This window comes from Ahaetulla prasina, chromosome 2 (genome assembly GCF_028640845.1).
Source record: "Ahaetulla prasina isolate Xishuangbanna chromosome 2, ASM2864084v1, whole genome shotgun sequence".
NCBI classification, from domain to species: domain Eukaryota; kingdom Metazoa; phylum Chordata; class Lepidosauria; order Squamata; family Colubridae; genus Ahaetulla; species Ahaetulla prasina.
Window position 1 is genome coordinate 250,699,232 of NC_080540.1, and position 12,515 is coordinate 250,711,746.

Consider the following 12,515-nt stretch of genomic DNA (forward strand, 5'->3'; position numbering starts at 1 on the left):
ACAGACCCGTACGCTCCCATAGAGAGGGACTTCTCAGGGTGCCGTCCGCCAAACAATGTCGGCTGGCAGCCCCCAGGGGAAGGGCCTTCTCTTGGGGGGCTCCCCCACTCTGGAACGAGCTTCCCCCGGGTTTACGCCAAATACCTGACCTTCGGACATTTCGTCGCGAACTCAAGACCATCTTTTTATCCGCGCGGGGCTGGCTTAAATTGGGATTTTAATGTTAAATTTATTAATTTTAAATGGGGTTTTAGTATGGTAAATTTTAATCATTGGGCTAATTTAAATAAGTTTTTAAAATCGTATTTTAAACTTGTATATTGTATTGTCGGTTTTATTATGCCTGTACACCGCCCTGAGTCCTTCGGGAGAAGGGCGGTATAAAAATCAAATCAAATCAAATAAATAAATAAATAAATAAATACATGTTAAATTCGGGCAATAAAGAGGCAGGAGACCAATGAGTGACAACAGCTCTTTAGTTTATAGTGAACCCAGCAAAAGACACCCGGCAAAAACCCCTCTTTATATACAATTTTGGCTGAGGCTTCAACCAATCAGCAACGTGCTTGTTCCCGCCCAAAATTCCCTCCTAAAGTTTAAAGATACATTACAGTACACTTACATATATAATAAATGCACTAATTGTAGATTAAGAAATCTATATAGTCTGCAGGGTTTTTGGGGAGTACTTCTTTTATATCGGTAGTGGTATAACACTTTATAAATAGTAGTAGAATAATGCAAAACAATAGTGACCTGGTACACTAAGTGAAGCTGCAATTGTGAATTCCTTGGTGCTCTCTGTACTTAATTGTTTTTGTAGATGTTTCAACACAAAACTAGTAAACATCATCAGGCCTAGTGTGTGGGGGGTTTGTTCCCTGTTTATATACAGTGGCTTGCCCTGTCAGTATTACTGGGGATATGATGGACAGATTCAAAGTATGGTAGAGTCTCTCAAAAAATGGCAGGGAATTTCTGGAGGTTTGGCATTTAGACAAATCAATCATCAATAGACAACTAGAGATAAACTACATGTGTACACCATTCAAAAAAGACAATAAAAATCTATGAAAAAAACAAAAAGATCAGAGCACATTCTGTTAAACAGCCTACACCAGATAAGCAGGAATTAATACCAGACAAACAATCAAGTAGAAAACAATACTTTAATCAATGAATTGTTAAGGAGAAAACTGTACCCTACCAATTCTGGGAGGACAAGGTACTGAAGATAAATGGGGAGCATTCCCTGGTACTGATGATGTTACCTAGCCGGTTAATAATGTAAAAGTACCTAGAAACTATTGAATTGCATACATACATATAACCAATGAATATGTCTTATTGAGTTTAAATTCACAATGGAAATTAATCAAGTTTAATTTTTTCAAAAAAAAAAGTTTACACACTGAGAAAATGAATCAAGAAATTGTATTTGAAGGAAAACATGAAGAAACCTGTGGCCACAATGCTTGTATACATCTGATCCTTCCCTTGAACCATTTTATACAGAAGCAGCCAACAATTAAGGCAGACCCGGATATGTGCAGGTATTAAAAAGTATAGCTAAATAAGCTATCAAAAAGTGATTAAATTGCTGACAGTTAATAGCTTTTTAAGTTAAAAGCAAATTTGAAATAAAATTTGTTCTCGTCTCCATCTTTCTTTGGCCTCTAGTTCATTTTTTCATGTTTTCTCAAACATCTTTTACATTTATTTGAATAAGTTGCAATGATTGTATAATAAAAGTGTGTGTTCATTAATTTTTCATAACCTGATGCCCCCTAGATATGTCAGTCCATAATATCTGTAATCCAAGCAAGCATCACTTATAGTCTTATATTTAGGAGCCCTGATGGTGCAGTGGTCATAATGCAGTATTGCAGGCTAACTCTACCCAAAGCCTGGAGTTTGATCCTACCTGGCTCAAGGTTGACTCAGCTTTTCATCTTTTGGAAGTTGGTAAAATGAGGACACAGATTGTTAGGGACATGATGCTGATTCTGTAAATTGCTTAGAGAGTGCTGTAAAATACTATAGGATGGTATATAAGTCTAAGTGCTATTGCTATTGCTGTATCATGGGAGCAAACAAAATTTCTTAAGAACCACTTTCATTCTTTAAAGCAACTGTCTCTACCAGTTCTAATGAATCTTTTGCAAGCTCAAATAGCAGCTTATTCAGCATGTGCCATTATTATTCTTCATCCCTGACCTGAAAAGAAATAAGCAGACCATTAAAAAGCATTAACTGAATCCAAAGGATATGATTAAGTGGTGATTTCAAATGTTCTAGAAAATGCTGTGCAATAGTTTGTCCTCAGCTCATTTCTATTTGCATATAACCTAGTATGGGGGTGTCAAACTGGCAGGCCACGGGTCAGATGCGTCACACACAGGCCATGTCCACCCCAGCTTTGTGAAGGGGAAAAAACATCACAAAACATGAAAAACAGCAACGTGACAGTAACATGATGCCACAAGTTTGACACCCATGACCCAATACAACAGAGCTCTACCCAGCATTCCTAATCACAATCAGGATTCTAGATCCCATCTCTTGGTCAGACAGTTACAAGAAAAAAATGGAAGCCAGAATTCATATAAGAATTTACAACCTGATTTCAGGTTTTGTACAGATCAAGTGAATTAGCTGAGTGGGTAATGATACAGAGGTCCTGAAGTGGAATTACAATTTTGAAAAAAAATAAAGCTTATGCAAATTGTTGAAGAAACATATGTGATACTTAGCGGTAGGAACAATTTATAATGACGAAGTAAGTTTTTCTTTTGTAACTAGACGAGTAGTTATTGGCTGGATTGCCTTAAGAAACTGGATATTGTAAATCCTACATATGAAACAAAGATCACGTAACTAGATTCATGGGAGATATTTTTTAGTTATCTTTTCTTCTGGTGACTGAGTGGCTGATCCAATGAATTTGGATCATTGCTAATTTGAATGCTAATTTGTCACATTGAATGAGTGATCTAGTGCTAATTTATTCAAATGCCAGCTGAAAAGCTTTCTGGTCCACTAGTGATTCCTGGTTTAGGATAATGTCTTGAGCTGAAGAAAATCCCTGTGGCATAATACAACAGCTGCAGCATGGCACAAGTCTCACTGGTCTTATATCTCTTATATGCATACATACATAATAGCAGACAGGGGGCAGAAAGATGACAAAATTGTTTACTGAAGAAGAACACCGCAATCACCCAGTTTTTATTTCATTGTTTACTAATTTCCAATTAGTAACATATGTAAAGCAGGCTCCTGCCTAAAGCTTTGTATTCTCTAAGGTTTCCTCAGGAGGCTGAGAGCAGGGAGGAAAAAGGAGAGAGAGAATAGGGTCGAGTGATGTTCTTCTTGCTCCTATTTCCCAATTCAATTAAATTACCTTGACTCCCTGCACAAAAGCTAATGCAATGTCAGGAGCTAACTGTGATCAAGAATGACACAAACTGCAGTGGCGTCACTAGGCCATAAATACGCTGGCAATGAATTAGGAGAAGTTGAACATTTATTCCCTTCAGCACACAGGCAACGTCTGGGAAACAGCAAGTTCTGAAAGTGCAACTGTTAGGAAAATGAGGCTTTTGAAGGAGACAGAGAATTGTGGCTTAGAGGCTTCCTTTTACAGAGAAAACAGCAGCATGAAAGGCCAGGAGGCCCTGTGGCTGGGGAAGGAAGGTGAAAAGGGGATTAATGAGGAAATGTCAAGGCCGGCCCTGCCATAATACAGACTGAGGCAACTGCCTCAGGCCATTGACTTTGGGTGTCACGAAAAGGCAGCAAATTGTTGATTATGAATTTATTATAGTTAAAGTAGGCCAACTTCAGTGGCACTTTACTTAAGCCCTGCTACTTAACCAATCCAACCAGCTGAACTTTTTCTGCTGGAAGGTGAAAAAAGGTGCTTATGAGAATTTATGCCTCAGGTACCAAAATACATTAGCTGGATATCTATGTACTAATGTGGGGAGAGAAGGACAGGGCAAGAAGAATGCCATTTACTGGTCTGCTTCATGCAGTAAATTGTCCTGAGATGGACCCTGGGAAAACATGTGAAATTGTAATGGATGATGCAATTGATTGGCAGTCTATTACTTGCTTTAATTTTTTTTTCTGGAAAGAAATTGTTTTTGTAGAAAAGAGTAGTATAAAACATAACATTTATTTTCAGATGTTTCATTTTTCATTTGTGTAAATAGGAGAAGGAAGCTGAAAGAGTGAAGTTTGAGCAGATCGATCTGTTTGCTCAGTTTGGAGCAATAATATTGTAAAACAGAAGCTGAGGGTTTACGCCAGGGGTGTCCAAACTTGGCAACTTTAAGACTTGTTGACTTCAACTCCCAGAATTCCTCAGCCTCAGGAATTCTGGGAGTTGAAGCCCACAAATCTGGGCTGCCAAGTTTGGACACCCCTGGTTTATGCCCACGCAGAGGGACAGATGCAGTGAGGTGCTTCAAGATTCTGTCCTGGGCCCAATACTCTTGAATTTATCTTCATAAATGACTAGGAGGAGGGAATAGAAGATAGAAGTATTTTTGAAGAATACTTGCCTGATTTCTATCAGACCTTTGTCACAAGATGAAAAGGGCATATAGCCTATCTGGGGTAAACATAATTGAGCCAATCCAATGTAAATATGGAAGTCATTGAACTGAGGCAACTTGAACGATTCCTTGTACAACCCACTGACCAGCAATATGATCAAGAACCCATGGGGAAGGCAAAGGGGATGGCCTAGAAATTGGAAAGATATCAACCCAGGAAACTTTTAAAGTAGGAGGAAACCTGGCAGAAGTAACCAGAGGATGTTCCACAGCAAGCTCTATATAACCCAATTACCAAGGAGAAGCATTCTAAAATAAGACAATTAAAATTCAAATACAATACATGCAAAAACCCTCCAGAAAAGTTGTTGTCAACTTGGATTTCAAAAATTTTTACTACCGGTTCAGTGGGTGTGGCTTAGTGGTGTGGCATGTCTTGGTGGGTGTGGCTTGGTGGACATGGCAGGGGAAGGATATTGTAAAATCTCCATTCCCACCCCACTCCGGGGGAAGGATACTGCAAAATTCCCATTTCCTCTCAATCAGTTGGGACTTGGGAGACAGAGAATAGATAGGGGCGGGGCCAGTCAGAATTTTTACTACCAGTTCTCCGAACTACTCAAAATTTCCACTACCGGTTCTCCAGAACTGGTCAGAACCTGCTGAAACCCACCTCTGATCAACTTCTTCCAGAAGCAGACAATATTAGAGTTAAGCAAACATCCAATGGGAAGGACCATTCTAGAGGACTGACCCCATTGTCAAAAAATCAAAAACCTTCTGGGTTTTGCCTCCCAAACCTCTCAGAAATTGGGACAACCAATTGCTTTTCCTGGCATGACTGAAATAGTTGGGTTATCTCCAGTAGTGAGATGTAATCTTCAAGTAACTTGATACCAGCCCATAAAGAGGTATCAGCTCCTTTGCTCTTACTGTTTTGACATTTTTCTTAGCATTCAACTGGAATCTGCCTTCCTCTAACTTAAATTCATTATTTCATGTCCTGTTTGACCTTCTTCAAGTGTTACATCCTTTTAATGTTTTAAGAGTGCTATTATATTATCACATCGTCTCTGTCTTCTCAAAGCTAAATATTCCCAACTATTTCGGTTTCTCTTCATAAGACTGTTTCTTTTCCTTTGATCATGGTGTTGCCCGGCTCTGAACTTTTCACAATTTGTCTGAATCCTTTGTAAAGTATGGTGCCCAGAGAAGCATTCATTTCACAAGGTGGGATAAGGCCACATAATTATTTCCTATAATTTGGAAACTAGAATTCAATGGAAAGTGTTTTGATATGAACAGATACAGAAATCAGATACATTTGTCAAAATTAATGGGTAACCCAGTGCAAGACCACATTCTATAGCCTCCTGTTAATACAGCATTTATCCCTGGCAGAGATTAATGGTTCTTGGAATAGCACATCTCTTGGTGTTAAATGTTTCAGACAGTTCAACAATGTGCTTGACAAAAAGCAAAAGCAAAAATACCCTGACCCTTTTTAAAAGAATTGTGTTTTCCTGCATGATGGCAGCAAAAGTTCACAATTTCAGCAGAGAGATTTAAGAAAAACTGCAGGGAAGTGTTTTTCTAAATTGAAGATGAGTGTTTATAATTTAAGACCAAAAAAAAAAGTAGTTTAAAAGGTTGAGCTAAACAAAGAAGATATCAGGGTGGGACATATATTCTCAATTAAAGCCAATGTAATTTACTGAAGGAAATAACAGAGTCTGGTATAGATTTTCACAACTGGTATCTGTTGGGCTGCATTGAAAACCATTTTTTAGATGTGTTGTTGATCACCCTGGCTGGCATCTTTAGAGGTAAGAGGTCTGCTATATGGACAACAAACAACTGAGAAGATGCCTGGACTCATGTCTTTACAGGCAGATAGATGGTCTGATTACTGATTGGTCTTAAACTGAGTTGATTTACAATTGTGTAGGAACCAGGCATCACCAACCTGTACCCATCAGAAAGCAGGCTACCTGGCTTCTGAAGATGCCAGGAAATCTGAAAGTTTGAAGCCCAACATTGCCCAATAGAGAGTCTTGTTGCCTTTTTAAAAAGCATACAGAACTAAATCATGAGTGCAGACCAGATTAAATCCCTTCATTTCTCCCGATGGGCCAGATGAAAGGAAGTAGAACATAGCCAAAGTAGAGTAACACAAATTTTGAGCTTTTTGAATCAGAAGGATTATAGCACATTTGTTTAAAAGACAGGCAAACTGCTTCATGTTTCTCTTCTGCAGGAATGTATCACAGGCATTTGTCAACGTTAGATGTAATCAACTCACAACTAGGCAACCAGAGACCCAAGAAGAAATAGTTGATAAGGCATTTTTGCAAAGATTTACACAGAATAAAGTATATGTAATTTGATTGTAGATATACAGGATTAAAGTTGAAGGAATTACTCACTCATGATACAATGCCTATTGACTTCCTGTATAATCATGTCCACCAGTTGTCAGTTGTGCATATTTTATAATATACAAGAATCAAACAATGGCTCAAAGTTATCAATCTATGCTTTTTCTTGGACCAAAAATCAAGTACTGACAGTGACTTGGACAATTTTCAGTGTAAAAGCTTTATATTACATCAGACTTTTAAATATGTTTTAAATTCATGCGGAATGGTTGAAGAAAGTCTGTCAGAACATTTGTACACTGACTGATTTGTGTATTTCATTACATTTTGGAAAGTTATAATACAGTATACATTCTATTATTATACAGTTACACAAATACAACTGCCTTCATTATTTGTTTGTTTGTTCAATTTCCATTGGCCATCCATCTCAGTCATGATTTGCATTATGGGATGCAGATGGGATATCAGAAAAGCTTTTTTTTAAAAAAAAGTCAGTGCATATATATTTGAAGTGCATTGTAGTACATTTAAAATGCTAATGGGAAGGTGATTGTATTCAATGATGATACAGAATATTAATTACTACCAGTGCCTAAAATTCCTAAATGTGGCTTTATGGTATCAAACCCATCTAAGAGGTTGGGTTCACCCTGCAGCATCTGTTACAGAATAAACTGGAAGGGCGTATTAAGAAAATAGCCCTCTCTATTCTAAGAAGATCTGCCATCTGTTTCTTCTTCTCTGTCTTATTCATATTCCTATTTATGAAGCTATATATATTTTGCAGTTCACTTAGTAAAGGTTAATCCAACATTGGAATCAATTATCTTCCGTATGATCCCACATGAATATTCAGAAGCCTCCCTTTCTTCCGTCACTAACTTTTATATAGCTGTTTTCATCTGCCTTCTGAGATCCATATATTATATTATTGAGGAAGAATCATTATTTATGCATACTATTTACATTTAGTACCTTCCATGATGGAATTACCGCTTCATTTTTATCCTTATTCTCCTTCATAACAACTTAAGGGAAATAACATTTTCTAATTGCTGGTAATAATATTAGTATTCTCAAATGTAGCATGCTTGCAAGCACAGTACTTTCTGTGCTATTACTGGGCTAAAAATTAAGAAATCCAACTCAGAATTATTTATTTTCAGTATGCTCACATTAATGGTACAGTAATCCTGAAATAAGAATTGGTACTTATTTCTTTCAAACAATAACTGGAAGACATGGATATAATTAGGCAAATGTGCACATCAAGAAAGCAGAGTACATATGTTCATCATATTCTTTATGGATATTTACAGGAGAAACAGATATGCAGTAGGTGAAAAGCAGCAGAAGTTGAATTTCAGACACAGTTTAAAACCACTAAAACACAGATTAATGAATATATTGGAATATTATGGAGCTCAAGCTTGATCAGATTTTAATTGTGCTCTTTTTAAGTGTACACTGCTTTGAATGTCCTCTGGGCAGAACAATATGATTTGAATGAATGAATATACGAATGTTACTTTATGATTTTATAATATAAAGATGTGGTATGATTATCCCACATTTTCCCACATTGGTTTGCCTTTCATTGTGAACATCTGAAATAACCAAATGGAAATAGCAGCCCTCTCTAAAGCACACAATACTTTGGCTCTTAGAAACAAGTGTCCAAATGCAAGGCCCATATTTTTGTTGTTGCTGTTTATGTGATTCCATTTTTTCTATAATAGCTTCAGGAATAATTTGCCCTTTGTCTCCCCACCCTCCCCCTCCAGCTTCTACGAAAAGCTTGAGAAGCAAAGACAGTATCAGCCAATTGCCTGCATAAAGCTAATAGCTTTTCCTTGTAAACTCTTGAAAAATGAGTGTTCCTCATCTAATTATAAGCATAGAGGCGGCAGGAGGAGTAGGCAATTCTATAGCAACAAAATTAATTACAGCTAATGGAGGCATGTTGAGGCAGATCATATGTCCTTCATTCCATAGTATAATCCACAGTTCCCCACACATTAAGGTGGTTGAACCCTGCATAACAGCTTCTTATTTTTTTAAAAATGGATTGTTTTGCTAAGCTTTATATATCCCTTATTTTGTCTTCTATTGAATAGTAGAAAGACAACCATTGTTGGTTTTCAGCAGAGTCCTTTTCAAAGATCTTCCATACCTCTTTTTAAAAAAATTAATATCTCTAAGAGGAAAATATAATTTTCATAGAAAATAGAGGGGACCAAAGACCCTTAGTGCAGATTTTTCTAGAACCTGCAGTGTCAAAGAAACAATTTTGCTTCATTGTTTTTGAAGTCTGGTTCTCGGCATGTGGAATTTAATTTAAAATGAATCTCTCTCCTGCTGTGTGGATCGGCAGCTTGAAGTTTGGAATGAAGAGATATCATGCTGCTCTGTGGTCATAAGTGGTAAATTTACCTCAGTTTCTATTTCTGGATGATGAACAGAGCATTGAGGATCTTAACCCAATGAACCATTATAAAGTCTGACTTTTCTGTTTCTGTTTAAATAGTTAATTATATCAAAATGCAGACATATCTGTATGCAAAAAGATGAAGCACCAATTAACCAAGATATTTTTTTTGTCTGATTATTTTTATTGCCTTTGATGTTGATAGAGCTAATGTGTTATTTCTCAGGAACAAATGAATTTAAAGTGACATGACTATTTTCTCCATATATGTATCATATTTCCTTATTCCAAAGGAAATAGTCCCTGAATTTATTCCCAGTTGTTCCTCATGATTATTTCATAGATTAAAATAAAACAAAACTTCAGTTTCAATCCTCTTTAATAGATTATAAAACCTCATGTGCAGAAACCAACATTTGCCAGGGAAGGAATAGAATTGTCTTTTGTACCTTAATGTCAACTATTCTAGCATGTAAAAATCTTCTGATGGATGCATGCTGAAAATCCCAATTAATGCTAAATTGTTAATCTTATTATAATTAACTCTGTGGTATTGATGTCAGATGAATGCAGACAGATTTAGGGATTATACATTTCTTTGTATGTTCAACTAGTGTATATAGATATATAGGTATTTGTTTTCAGTTTCAAATTTTTAGATTGTTGCATGAGGTCAGACAATCTCTATCCAACTGAAGGTATAAATAAAATACTTGAGGGAGAAGCAAGTTAAATTAATTTACTGTAATATCAAGCAAACTCGCATTTGGCTTAAAGGTTAATTTATGATATTATTTGATATAGATCAGTATGATATAGCTATACTGTACCAAAAATGAGAATATAATCTACGTATATTCTCAAATAAATATGGACGTTTTCTTCAGAATGAATAATTTCTTTATCTCTCTCTTTGAATTGATGAAGTTTCTTATACTTGTACTTTTTATTTTCTATTTAATGATATAAACAAACACTACAATGCTATTAATTCAATGTGCAGTCACAAATTTAAAATGAAAATTTGTTGGCATTATTGTTACATTTACAACAACGGCATCCTAGAAATGCTGTGGAACTGTAATTATGAGAATTTCTAACCAATGTATCCTAAGATCATCTGGAAGGCAGCAGACTAAGGTGGTCTCAAGTATGTTATGAGTTTTAAAATCATCCAATAAGTTTCCTACAAATATAGAATAGAATAGAATAGAATTTTTATTGGCCAAGTGTGATTGGACACACAAGGAATTTGTCTTGGTGCATATGCTCTCAGTGTACATAAAAGAAAAGATACGTTCATCAAGGTACAACATTTACAACACAATTGATGGTCAGTCTATCAATATAAATCATAAGGATTGCTAGCAACAAGTTACAGTCATACGATCATAAGTGGAAAGAGATTGGTGATGGGAACTATGAGAAGATTAATAGTAGTGCAGATTCAGTAAATAGTTTGACAGTGTTGATGGAATTATTTGTTTAGCAGAGTGATGGCCTTCGGGAAAAAACTGTTCTTGTGTCTAGTTGTTCTAGTGTGCAGTGCTCTATAGCGTCGTTTTGAGGGTAGGAGTTGAAACAGTTTATATCCAGGATGCGAGGGGTCTGTAAATATTTTCACGGCCCTCTTCTTGATTCGTGCAGTATACAGGTCCTCAATGGAAGGCAGGTTGGTAGCAATTATTTTTTCTGCAGTTCTAATTATCCTCTGAAGTCTGTGTTTTTCTTGTTGGGTTGCAGAACCGAACCAGATAGTTATGGAGGTGCAAATGACAGACTCAATAATTCCTCTGTAGAACTGAATCAGCAGCTCCTTGGGCAGTTTGAGCTTACTGAGTTGGCGCAGAAAGAACATTCTTTGTTGTCCTTTTTTAATGATGTTTTTGATGTTGGCTGCCCATTTTAGATCTTGCGATATGATAGAACCTAGAAATTTAAAGGTTTCTACTGTTGATACTGTGTTGTCTAGTATTTTGAGAGGTGGAAGGGTTTCTCCTAAAGTCTACCACCATTTCTACGGTTTTGAGTGTGTTCAGTTCCAGATTGTTTTGGTTGCACCACAAGGCTAGTCGTTCGACCTCTCGTCTATATGCGGATTCGTCATTGTCTTGAATGAGACCAATCACTGTTGTATCATCTGCGAAATATTCAGTGAAGCTCTAAAAACAGTTAATAGCTAATGCTCATACTGGGTTAACTCTTGTCTATTCTCTGTTGCATACAATCACACTATCTCTATGATAAGTCACTGTGTGACTTAGAAAAGAACTGCTCACATGCTAAGTCTTACAAGTAAGGATATCGCCTGAACAGAGTCTTTATTAATAAGCAGATTTACATCCAAATGCTAATTCTTCCCCCTCTCTTATATACTGTACAAATTCATTTAGAATTCTGTCCCAGGTAATCTTCAGAGTTCCAAAGAGCAGCTATTATAAATGCGGGGGAGGGGAGTATGTATAAAATAATTTTATATAAAGATGCTGCTGTTACTGATGTCAGGAATTAAACCACACCTCTGCTCTGGGAAAACAAGAGATAGCACCTCCTTATATAACAGCCTCATTTTTTTTTCTTCAGTCAGAACTGCTGCTGTTACTGACTTTGATTTTTAAATAGACTGCTACTCTTACTAAACACAAATAATTAAGGACATAACACTGAATGTTCTTCCTTTTCTTTATCACCAGTTATTTAATAGGTTATTGAAGCAGCATAAACTGAGGTTTAAAATGGTACCATTTAGATCATCATTAAACCTCCAGAATCTTGAATGTGACTAAAAGATATTAGCACAGAAATTGTAGCAACACAAGATATGGCTGTGTTCCTTCCGAAAATGATCTCAAATATGTTTTTGAGAGCTGATGTGCAAGAAAGAATAGGACCTCTCTGTTGTTTGTTAAAACAGTCTGACTTTTCAAGGTCCATGTGAGCCTGGAAGGGGAAGGCCCGTCTGCTTTTTTAAAAAATGGATATATATTTATTTATTTTATTTATTTTATTTGTCACAACATCATACAAAAAGATTATATAGTATATACACATATAAACATATATAGGAAGAAGAAAAGAAAAACAATAGGACAGGAACGGTAGGCACGTTTGTGCGCTTATGCACGCCCCTTATGGTCCTCT